The sequence below is a fragment of the Alligator sinensis genome, unplaced genomic scaffold, assembly GCF_000455745.1.
Source record: "Alligator sinensis unplaced genomic scaffold, ASM45574v1 scaffold205_2, whole genome shotgun sequence".
Classification (NCBI taxonomy): domain Eukaryota; kingdom Metazoa; phylum Chordata; order Crocodylia; family Alligatoridae; genus Alligator; species Alligator sinensis.
Window position 1 is genome coordinate 989,347 of NW_005842563.1, and position 11,253 is coordinate 1,000,599.

General features: G+C 42.9%; 1 pseudogene; it reads right to left on the minus strand.

Annotated features, from left to right (window-relative positions):
• Positions 1-5,548: 5,548 nt before the first annotated feature.
• On the minus strand, positions 5,549-5,671 carry LOC112551695 (annotated as a pseudogene).
• Between the last annotated feature and the right edge of the window lie 5,582 nt (positions 5,672-11,253).

The window sequence follows — 11,253 nt, forward strand, 5'->3', positions numbered from 1 at the left end:
TGCCCCATGCTGCATGGGGGGTCTCTGGCATGAGCCCCCAGAAGCCCTGAGGCTGCTGCAGCAGCCCTGGTGTGCCGCCGCCAGTGAGTTGGGGCTTTTTTGTTGTTGGTTTGGTTTTTTTTTTTGAAAGGGCCAAGAGCTTGTGTGGGCAGGGTAGCCATGGGGGCGGGGGGCTGGGAGAGCGGGCAGGGGTCAAGGAGTGCTCAGGGGGGCTGGAGGAGCAGGTAGGGGATGGGGCCTGGCAGGGGTCCCCCCATGGCCCTCTCTCTCCTCCTCCAGCCCCCTCTCCCCCACCCCTACTTACCAGCATGGAGTCCAGGTCCAGCTCCCTGCTGCAGTGAGTGGGGACTACCCAAATTGCCAAAGTTCTCCGAATCTTTTCCATATTGATTCAGAGAGCTTTGAATCAATTTGGACCTTTTGATTTGGTTTCCTGATTTGATTCAGATTTGGGGATTCGGACACCAAATCGAACCTAATCTCCTCTGAATCGAATCAGCACCCGAAGCTTCACACAGCCCTAATGATTACCTTTCTTGCATCTGCATCTTTAAAATAAAAACCTAAGAAATAAATCCCTCATACTAATTTCAGCCTAACTCTTTAAATGTAACATAAGGAAGTTGTTATACTTCATGCCTCAACTGTGTATTTCTATTATAGCTGGTTTATTATAGTTATGACATTTAGTCTCTGGCAGGTATCTCTCATGCCCTGCTATAAAATGCAGTTGGCTGTATTGTCTATGTCCTAAGGCTCTAGCTCACAAGGGGGCTTCGGATACTGCTTCCCAAGAGATGTAGAACAAAAGATTTGTTTATGGCATTGTGCCTTAAATATCTAAATGTATTTGCTAAGGAAACATTCACTGGGGTTCTTTGTCTTGGCAGTATTGCATCTTCCTGATGAGACAACTGAATCCAACAAACAGTTTATTCAATGTGTGCTTGTGTTGGGTGGCAGATGATATTTGAGAAAACTAGGATGAGAGAAATGCCTAGTTTTCTGTGGTTTTCTCATGCTTATTGAATCTTGTGAAACAAAGAAATGTCTGCTGAGCTTTGCCTTTTACTCAGGTTCTTCTTAGAGCGCTTTGCATCTCAAGGACTTTGTAGAAGTGGGATGTGGGCATGGAAAGAGGTGGAGCTGGGGAATAGCATGTGGTTTCTCTACCATCATCTTAAGGCCACTTAAGAAGTGGAGATTAGTTTGTACTGGTTTAAGCACTGTTAATTAGATTACTGCAAACCTTGCTGACAGGGTCACAGAGCACACAGGCTGGCTTGAAGCCAGTGACAGCACAGCTGGTGTATGGCTTGCTGCCATTGTTAGGGGGTGGCCCTTGAGAAGTACTGAGAGTATAAGTCCATCAACACTGTTAGCAGAGGATCTGCAAGACTGAAGCCAAAGCTTCCTATGGATCCCAGTCTTGGTAGCCTTTCTAGGTTGTGCTTGTAGAGCTCAATCCTGCATGGTGCTGTGAATTCCTGGTTCTCACTGAGCACAGGGGCATCTGAGGGTGCTCTTCACTTGACAGGAAAAAATGCATAGTGCATTTCTGCTGAATGTGGGGGCCATCTGGGAAGCTATGAGCTCAAGGGTTGCATATCAAAACCTGTGTGGGGTCACTCTACAGCTCTATCTAAGAGGAGAACATGGAGCCTTTAATGACTTAAAGGCGCCAGCAAGCCAAAGAATTTCATACTAAATGTTCCACATTACTCAAGAGAACAAACATTTCCCTTGAATAGCAATGCTGCTATTATACTGGGGTATGCAGTGAGAGCTGACCGCAATGAGAGCACTGAAGGTTAACTTTTGCCTGCTTGTGAAGACCCCCATGTGAAATGTGAGCCAGTAGCTAATTTAGAAGGCACAAACAGGCTAAGTGAGAACTGTATTTGAGATCATGATCAGGAGACAGAGAACTATGTAGCAACTTCAGAAACATCCTTCCTATTCATATCTCCCAAATGGGAAGGATTTTGTCTAAACGTGGCCTCTTCTGAAAATGGGCCATGTCCTAATTCATTTTTCAACACTGTTGGAATGAGTTGCAAACCCATGACCACCAAGGTGGTTTTCCTACTGGCTGGGGAAGACCATCAGTGTGGCAGGGGGTAGTACCCTGACCAAGGTAATGCATTCCACTTTCAATTCCAGTGGGAAGATCTTGGCTATATGCCAACTTTATGGAAATAGGAGACTTCTCCCTAGCTTGCTCCTGTGGCCACATGGCTGAGGGCAAGTGAAACTTGGGGGCAACCAAATCCCAAACCTCCAGGTTTGGGCCTGAAAGTAAGATGCCTGCCAAAGCATTTGGAAGCATCTGAAGCCCCAGGCAGAGGTAAAGGATGCTTGCTGGTAGCAGGGCCACATATGGTTCTTGAATGACTCATGGAATTGGAATTGATTTAGGACAAGAAAAAATTTCCTTAAATAAAAAAAAATCCTCTTGCAATTACAACTCTTCCATAACTTATTTTGAAAGAGTAAAAGGATCAGCTTCCATGCCTGTGAAGTAAAGAAACATTCAAGCTTCTTGTCAATTAAAAAAATCTTTTATCAGCCCAACCTCCTACTGTAGTTGCAGCTTAAGCACTTTTATGCTACTTAAAATGTTAAATGATTTTGAAAACACACTGAATTGCTTGCATAACTAATTAAGAATAAATGTGGTAGAAATGTCTCATTAAGTTGTTTTGGGTTTTTTTAATTGAATAATGTGCTTTCAAGGGGGAAAAATGTTGGTAGAAAACCTTGCACATGTGGTATGGTATGTGTGTTTCATTTTCTTTTTTCTCCAAAAAATATTTTCCACCAGGGAAAATAAAAAGCATACTTCATTTGTATAAATTCAGTCCAGATTGGAATATTTCATATTCTGACTTGACATGAAATATTTTTTTTACATGACTGAAAATTAAAAAGAATAAATTCAGATGAAACCTCTGAAATGGCATCTTCTTGTGATGCAACATTTTCTGTAAGCTTAGTTCTCATTACCTCCTAGTATTTATTCCTGAATCATAGAATAGATTAGGTCTTGGGAATCTGAACTATCACTTACATTAGGAAAAGCACCATAATTGGAAAGTGCTGTTGTCACTGAAATGCTTTTAAAATGGTGTATTTCAGATCATTTCCACAAGCTGAAATTTTCCATGTTGATACTAAAAATGCAAAAAAAAAAAAAAGTTTTCTTTTGCTAAAAGATATCAAAAGGGAATGTTTCGATACTTCTAATAATTTTTTTTGGAATTTCTGTTCTATGTTGTAGGGTTGGAGTGTTATAGCCATGATGGTCCAGGAAATATGTAAGGATTTTTTGTGATATCTTTTAGTGGATCAACTGTATAGTCAGGAGAGCAGTTGGACAAACTTTCAGGTGTCATGTGCCCTTCCTCAGATCAAGTGTCCTTCCTCATGGAAAATCTTAAAATGCCAAATTTTTTATCTCAGTTGAAGACAAAAACAAATATCAGTGACAAGCTGGTCTGTGGGAGGAGAATACTGAACTTTATTCAACCTGAACAATAAATAGTGTTGTTCAGCTGTATCAATTTTGAGCACTTTTATGGAAAAAAATATTCCTTCTTGGTTTCCTTTCTACCCAGATGTCGAACAATGGGTAAAACCATGTATAGATTTCTATTGTTAGTTGTGTTCTGATGGCACCAATATGAATTCTTCATCCGGGCCTGCAGCAAATATTTGGAGGGCTATGAGTCTGAATAGAGAATTTCTAGCAGACCAAGAGATTGAGACACGTCTGTTCCCTTAATATTAACAAAGTTAAGAGGATTGCAATTAATGAATTTTTATGACAGATGTCTAAAACTCCCTTAGTAGTTATCAGCAATGATCTCTAAGGTGACAGAGATTTTGAAAGTGCTAATTAGAGTTGAGAATAAGGCATCTGGGCTAAGTACAATCAAAAAGCCTGAGGCTGAATTGATTCAAGCTTCACAGGTTAGTCTAAACTGCATAGATTGAACCAATAAGCAAGTGAAAAGTTATTCACTTTTGATTCTGGAAATGCAGCCACATGCCTGCAGTGGCTCAGGTCAAAAGCTGGAGATTGCTACAGCATGCCTTCCTGCTGGGCTAGAGCAGACAGCTTGGGTCAAGGCTAATTTGCTTACCCTGTGAGGGGAGGAGGTTTGTGGAGGAGGTGCAAAGCACCCTGGGATGCTGAGGGACTGTGAGTTAACTTGAATCTGGAGGGGATCTGGGACAGAAAATCAATAAACTGGTTTAACCTAAATCAGTTAAGTCTGGTATTGCATTCATCCAGGCTTAAATCAGTTTGGGCAATTTTTAAAGTGGTTTATATGAACTTCTGTTGTGTTACAGATTTGAAACAGTTTCTAATCACTTATTCTGGTTTATGTGCAATTTCTGTCCCTAGGCCTGAAAAAATACATGGTTTAAGAAGCCAGTATGATTTCATAATTCTTTTAATCACCTGTCTAAAACATTGCATTAAGTTTGTCAGAACAGAACATGTTTTACAGCTCTTGTTCCAATTAAGTCATTGATAGTTTCTTAAATAACTTCAATCAGTATAAGCCAATGGGGACTTGAATGTAGTAATGCCATGATGAAACAGTGTATATACGTCAAGTAGCACGGTGCCCTTTTGTATCCAGATGATGTAGTTTGGCAGTGTTTCAAAGCTGATTTAGCACAGGCACGTGTTGCTTGTTATAGCTATTTATTACAGGTATTTGTTTTGATTGTCAGAGAACCTTGTTTACCCTGCATGACTCTGAATTTGAACCAGGGGTCTGTACAAATAGGACACTGGGATATGTCATCAGGGTTAAGATATGAAGACAAATTGCTGACTACTTGCCCACATGGGTAACATCTTTCAATTAAGACAGAAGCAAAAGGCTTACTTCTTCAGATGCTGTGATGAAGTAAGACCTCTGCTTATAAAAACTTATGGTATACAACTATGATTTAGTTTGTCTATAAGGTGCAAATTTACTCTGCCTTCTGCCTGATTTCAGACTAACATGGCTAACTTCCTCTTATCTTTCAATTAAGCCTAGCCTGTTTAATCTAACTTGCAAAATGTGCTGATAGTAATGACTGTCTGGCAATGGTGGTTTAAACAATGGAACTGAAGCATTTTCAATCCCTTTCTAAATCAACAGCAGATCAAAGGAGCTTCTTCTACAGCAGCTGGATTATTTGAACTGCATCTTAGAGGGTGGTAGTTTTCCTTTTCTTAGAGATATTGGAAAGTGCGTCAGAAGTGTTGCTGTGTAAGCTTCAGCAAACTCTTTCACCTTTCTCTGCCTCTTCCTGCTCTGGCTTTTTGTTTGGCTTATCTATTTAGAATATTACTGTATTTACTCAGATACAAGATGAGGTTCTCCCACCCTCAACAGCATGGGGGAAAAGCCCTCATCTTATATTCACATACAAGGAAACCTCAGGAAATATATTGTCTATCATCAAACTTCTTCCAAAAGCAGCATGGGCTCAGTATTATATGTGCGGCCCTTAAAAAAACAGGCAGGTGTTTCCTGTTTAAAGAACTGGCACTGGGCCTGGAGGTACTGCAATACCAAGCCAGTCCTGGGAGGGCCGAGTCAGTCCTGACACCCTCCCTTGGTACCAAAAATTCTTGATCTTAGCCAAAAGGCTGAGACGCTGATTGGTTACTTTTTTGTGTGTATGAGAGTGTGTGGCCCTTAAAAAAAATGGGCAGGTGTTCCCTTTGCAGGGAACTGGCAGCAGGCCTGGAGGTACTACAATACCATGCTGGCACTGGGAAGGCCAGAGCCAGCCCTGGCACCCTCCCCTTGGTGCCAAAAATGTTAAGGCCCAAGATGACAAAGTTTGATGCACAAGAGAATACTTTGTCATAAACGAGGGCTACATAGTAGGGTTAGGGGTGTGAACATGACTAAGTTGCATATAAAACATGCATCCAACTAAGCCCAGGGTTGAGGAGTGGGAAGGAGAAAAAAGTGGGGAGTGGAGATGCAATGCTTACATGGAAAAGGCTGTACAGGAGACTCCACACAACAATACCACATTTTAGCAGGGAGATGGTTCATAAAGCAGACACATAGTTACAAATAATGACATATGGGATACAATTGTCGGGGTAGGGAAGAGTCCAAGATTTCAAAAGTCCTTAAAGTCCATTAAGTGTAGCAGTGGCGGGTGGTCAGGCAATCCCCTCTGTTGCTTCCGGTTGGCAGTTTGGTGTGGTCCATGTACTGGCACTGTCCTGTGATGTGCTCCATGTAGAATTCGCTGGACCAGAGAATGGTGTTGGACACCACAAGGCATCATATCAGCTTGGCGTAGAGGTCGGATACACAGCAGGCACACAGCTCACTCCCAGTGCTGGGGTCCCATGCTTCGAGCACCCCAATGATCAGTGCCTCGACCATCATGTAACATCCCCAGCTCCTCAGCACATCTACCAGAAGCTGGTACTTTTCTCATTTCTGTTTGCGGGCCTTGATGAAAACTTGCCTCCAGTTTTCAAAGTGGATGGTGACGTCTACCATCATGACGCACTTGCTGTCTTTGTCGGTCACAGTGATGTCCAGGTGCAGGTGGATTTCACAGCCTGGGATGGTGTGGTGCTACATTAGCCAAAAAGGCCAAGATTCTAATGGGAACCTACTACAAAGACAGGTTAGTGCAGTCCACTGAATAAGATGCACAGTAGTGCCTTTTGTGCTCAGTCCTCCTCAGCGCTGACTTTTTGAAGTCATGGTGAGCCCCTACATTGAATACATTTTAACTTTCTACTCACTCACACAGCTGAGGTGTACATTTCTTTCCCACTTCCAATTATTCCTGTTTCTTCATCAGGCTTACATGTCTGGCAAACATCACCAAATGGGGTCCTAAACAGTTCACCCAGTATCTGTCTGATACCCCCTCTCTCAGCCTGTCACATGTGATCAGAGTCAGGCTTAGGGGTGAGTAACATGGGCAACTTCCCAGGATACTGTGGTCAGGGGGGTGCCAAACACACGTGTGCACACACATGTGAGTGGCCCATGCTCACAGCAGGGCTCTCCCCCCCACCCCGCCCAGCTGATCCCTGCCAAAGGCAAGAGGAGCGCTGCCCATCCCAGCCAGTACTCTACTTCCAGCCTCTGATCAGGAAGAGCCAGGCCAAGTACATGCAGGAGGGATGGCACCTTCTCCAGTTCTCTCATCTTGCTTCCACATAGCACGTGCCCATCTGCCTGTCTGGTGCACCATGTTGCTCTGCCTCCCCACTGGACTGCACCCTGTGCTCCTGTTTGCATGCCTCTGCCTGCAACAGTGTCACTGACTTGGTGGCAGGGTTGCCAAAATACAAATTTGCCCAGGGCGCCATATTCCCTAAGGCCAGCTCTGCACATCATTAGTGTGTCCCTGCCCTCCATGAGATGGAACAGGACCAGACAGCCCTGTGATTCATCTGCATATAAATGTTTAGAGGCTCCCAGGATTTGTGACAAGAACACCCAGTTCCAGTCATGACTGGACTTCTAATTAGCATGTGTATCTTTTTTCAGGGGCATATGGAGTACACACCCACCCTAAGCAATGCTGAGCTGTGGGGTCATCATGGCTTGAAATGCTGTTGACTCTGCTGGGGCCCAACCCAAAGAATGATATGGTAAATCATGAGCCTGTTGGCTTTGGACTAATATCATACATAGTTTGTACTGTATTTAAAAGTAGGTGCTAAAGTGCTGTTTAAAAGTATGTTTATGTAATACCTATGCTAAAACTTGCAGCAGTTTCTAAAAAGAGAAAACTGCATCCATTCTGGATGAACTAAAGTCTATGGGTACCTCTAGTATGTTCATACCTGAAGATTACTACAGATATGTTTATTTCTAGGTTAGTTTTTTTCAAATTTGGCCATCACTGCCACATGCTTGGGGAGAACAGGGTCTGATAATAGCTGGGGGGAAAGGGCTGCAGGGGAAAGAATTTAGAGGGGGGGAGCAAGGATGCTACCTGACTCCCTAGATTTATTTTCCCTGCTGTAGCAGTGGGAGAAGGATAAATTCAAGGCAAACCTCCAATCATTAGATTCTATACCTGAAAGATTAAAACAAATTTATATTTTTTTTTCCATATATAGAATCTAATGGAGGGGGAATCATGTTATATTTAAGTAAAAATGGCAATTCACTGTATGATGCCTAAAATAAAGAGGTCCTTGTCTTACTTGAGACCTGTATGTGCTGTGGCAAAATATCTACCTTCTTTGTTTAGTTTTTTTTAAGACTTCTAGGACTTTGGACAGGCTCTTCATGAGATTACCTTATTTTACTTTTCACAAAAAGGAACATTTTGGACCACAAATTGACAAAGGGCTAGGGAGAAAACATGCAGGCAGAGTTAACTGACTTGAGTATTGTAGGAAGTCTCTTGGCAGACTGGCAAAAGACCTTAGTTCTTGACTCTGGATTTCAGTAACCCATTCCCTACATTTGCTGCTTCTCATAGATAGGAATAGTTTTTGCCTTTGTTTCCTTCCCCCCTCCCTCCCCACCCCCACACACATCTTCTTGGGAAGGAAAACTGGGTTTGTATTTTACATTCCCTTAATTTACAGTAAGGGTGTTAAAGAACTGGTTCTCGGTGCTGCCGCTGCGTCCAGAGTTGACCCATATGCTGCATATGGCACAGGCTGAGTTGGTTCCACAAGAAGAGCACCTGCTCCACCAGGTTCTGAACTTGTCTCACATGGCATTTTTGGGTTCCAGCTGGCCCAGGCTGTATGCTGAATGCAAGCGCCTGTTCTGGCCAGTCCCTCCCTGACCACTCTGGGACAGGCATTGTGCAGTGCGGGTCTTAGACCAGCCAAAGTGAGAGCCAAGTATACTAGATCTGGGATGTGGAAGCAGGTAGGAGGAGTGGTTCCATATGCCTGATTAGGTCTGTGGGGCCAGCCATGCACTATTTATCCAGGCCACAGACCAGCCCCACACCACTGATCTGGCCCACAAGGAAAGATGAGTTTGCCCCTGATTTACAGGCCTATTTGTAACTAATCAGCCACTTTATTTAATCTCCCTTTCTTTCCTCCTCCTGCCCACAGTGTGTAAAATTCTCTTCACAATATGACATGGACTGCTAAAAAGAAAATAGCTAACAGATTCATTTAAGTCTTCTTTTAAGTTTTGGTGTGCTTGTCTGGCTTATTTAAATCATGAAGTCTTCCATTTTCCTCAAACATATCATAGTAAAAACCTATCATAATCCAGAATCTATATAATGTCCTTAATTGTCAGAAAACAGCAAGCATATAGCATCAAATAAACTAGCTTTTCTTGATAGAAAATAATAACTATCTTCTTGGTTTTATTTACTGTAAAATATGCAATCAAAATTTGGTTCTGGCAAAACTCTTTACTAAAACACATGGATATTTTTGCTACCTCATTCTGCATTATCATGTGATAGGTTTTATCATTACTAACATTCTCCATAGCCTCTGTCAATGCCTAGAGGAATGGCAGGATTGAGTAAAGAAAATTCCTGCACAATTTTTCAGTGACAATTCAGGAAAGGACCTAGGCACATGCTTAAATCTTACTGACTTAAATATAATTTATATAGAGGCTTAAAATAAGCACTGTTGGGGAACTGAGGTGATTTCCTGAATCGGGGCCCAAGATTGTAGAACTGATGGTTACAATATGAATAGAAGCTCCTACATGTCCTTCTAGAAGTTCCTAGGACCCAGGGATCAAGTAGAAACGTGACAAGAATCTCTTGCTGATGCCTCATTTCAAATCAAAACAAAACCAAACTTAATTCTCTGAAAGTGAACAGGAGCCCTCTGAGACCAGGTTCTAGACCTATCTTCCTAGGGGCAGTGCAAAGTAAGACTTTCAGTGTTACCAGACTCTGCTTTTTCTCTCAGCCCAAACTGGCTGCCAAGAAGCATGTAGCCTGCAAGTCTGGGCTGCTGCTAAGTTGGGCATATGAGCTGGCAGGAAACCAGGCAGGTTTTATTGAAATCTGCTTGGCTTCTGTCAAAATGTCCTTAACATTTACAAGTCTCTATTGGGATATTTTGATTTCAACAAATCAGCAAACTTCTACAAAGCTTTTTGTCAAATCACTTGCAGAAATAAGTATATTACACATGTGAGAAATACGCCCTCCAGTGCTAGAAAACACTCATGATTATCCTTAGTAAACTATGCATGAAATCCAGCCTGGAAAAATTAGGAGCTAGCGGTAGGATTTGCAGAAGCATTTGGCACTTTTCTAACTCTGTCCCAAATGTGAAGTCAATATAGTCAACAATTAATTTTGGCTTGGTTTTGGAAGATGAGTTGGGCTAGTCCTGAGACATTCTGAAGATCCAATTGTAGAATAGTGCAAAACTCTCATTACAGTATCTTTTTGCTTCTACTTATTTTCGAATCAGTTTCTAGGCTGTATAGACAAGATAGAGTAGGGAGAAAAGGGGGAGGTGTGGCTCTCTACGTGAAGGAGCAATACACATCTTCCATAATCAAGATGGGACCAGAGGAGGGGCAAACTGAGGTATTGTGGGTCAGAATGCAAGAGGGTCAGGAAGAAAGGGACTTTGTAGTGGGGGTCTACTACAGGCTGCCACATCAAGAGGAGGTTGTCATGGGTGACCTAAATTACCCAGACATCTTCTGGGAGGAGCAGTCAGCTAGATCCACCCATTCACATAGGTTCTTAACCTGCACACAGGACCTTCACCTAACACAGGAGGCATACAGTCCCACTAAGAGAAACAGTTTACTGGATTTAGGCCTGGCTACAGGGGATGATTTGGTGTGGGATCTACTATCACACAGTAACTTAGGGGACAGTGACCATCACTTGATTGAATTCACTATCTGGTGCAGTGTGGGAAAGATAACCAGTAAGGCGGAAGTGCTAGACTTCAGAAAGGCTACTGTCAGTGTGCTCAGGAGATTAGTTAGCAAGGCACTGAAGAACATGAGAATTGGTGAAATAGGAATCCAGGAAGGGTGGTCATTCCTAAAGGGAGCAATCCTATGGCCGCAGAAGGAGACAATCCCTTTTGCACAAGAAAGGGAGCAAAGGGGCCAAGAAACCCTCTTGGCTGAACAGGGAAGTCCAGAGAAACCTAAGGGCAAAAAAAGAGGCATATAGGCTGTGGAAGCAGGGGGTAGCTACCAAGGCAGAGTAGCTACTTGTGGGGGGGTAGCTACTTGGCCCACACTTGCAGGGAGGCAGTCAGAAAGGCCAAAA